The following is a 1,213-nucleotide window of genomic DNA, read 5'->3' on the forward strand; positions in this document are numbered from 1 at the left end:
GACACCCACTACCTCTCTTCAGCAGGTAACAGGGCTTCATTTAATGTTGAGTAGAAACTGTCGGTAACAAACGCACCCTATTTCTACCAGCCTTTGTTTCCTTTCCTGTTTACCGTGAAGACACTCCTTCCAATGTCCTCTCTACTTCCGCTGCTCTGCTTTAGAATCCCTGCCATGGTTTGAAACGTTCCCTCCAGAACTAAAACTAGCTACTGCAGCTGCACGTGCACATCATTAAGAGGTGACAGGACACGGAAGTTCGGCTCCCAGGATCGCACTGCCAGCACGCCAGCGGGTTCCTGCTAAAAACGACGGGCGGTCTCCAGCGCTCTTGCCCTGCCACTTAGCCGACACTGCATGTCATGCCACTTTCCAAAGCCTCCAGAACCAAGAGCCAGAAAAACTGTTGTTTACAGTTTAATCAGTCTGTAGTATTGTCATAGCAGCAGAAATCGGACTACGACAACCTTCCCTACCTTCTCCCTCATGAAAGCTAACATCTCCACACCAGCGAGCCTGTTACACAGAGGGCAATTCAAGACTGGTATCTTGCCAGCTTACTTTCCCACCTTGGCCACCAGAGTCTGTGATACGGGCACAGCACTAACATTCAGAGACTGGACAGACTGATTTTCAAGGTGTCAACAACAGTAACCTCCAGCTTGTAGCCTGGAATGTTGGATTACTCCTCGTGTTTGAGAAACCACCTTCCAGCGTGTACAGGTAATTTGAGACTTGCTTTCACCTTGCAATCGCGCGCAAAGGCAGCGGAATGCAACAGGTTCCCAGACAAATGAGTACAGTCAGTGCTGTCGCACCACTAACGGGTCCTTACTGGACTGTTGATCACCCAGGGGCGTCGTCCGTCACTCCTTCAGGCCTCTCTTTCCGCCTCTCTGTCAGATCAGGCGCTAGGGCTCCCAACTGGCCTCAGTTTCCGAGTCGCGGCTGAAGGTAGGGGTGGGAAGAGAGGGGGGACGAGCCACGCCGCGCCTGGCCAATGGCAGCTAACTTGCACTTACACCTCCAGGCGTCATCGCGGCCGTGGAAACGGACGTCACTCAGCGGGCTCGGGAGCGTCTCCGCCCGCCTCCCGGGGGGGCCGTGCGCCCCGAGGCCGCCCGGCAACCCCGGAGCGGGCGGGGCGCGCGGCCCCGAGGCCTCTCCCCGGCGCGCCCCCGCGGCCGGCTCCGCCCCCTCCGGAGCGGGCAGC

Source organism: Psammomys obesus, unplaced genomic scaffold (genome assembly GCF_907164565.1).
Source record: "Psammomys obesus unplaced genomic scaffold, mPsaObe1.curated_primary_1811, whole genome shotgun sequence".
NCBI classification, from domain to species: domain Eukaryota; kingdom Metazoa; phylum Chordata; class Mammalia; order Rodentia; family Muridae; genus Psammomys; species Psammomys obesus.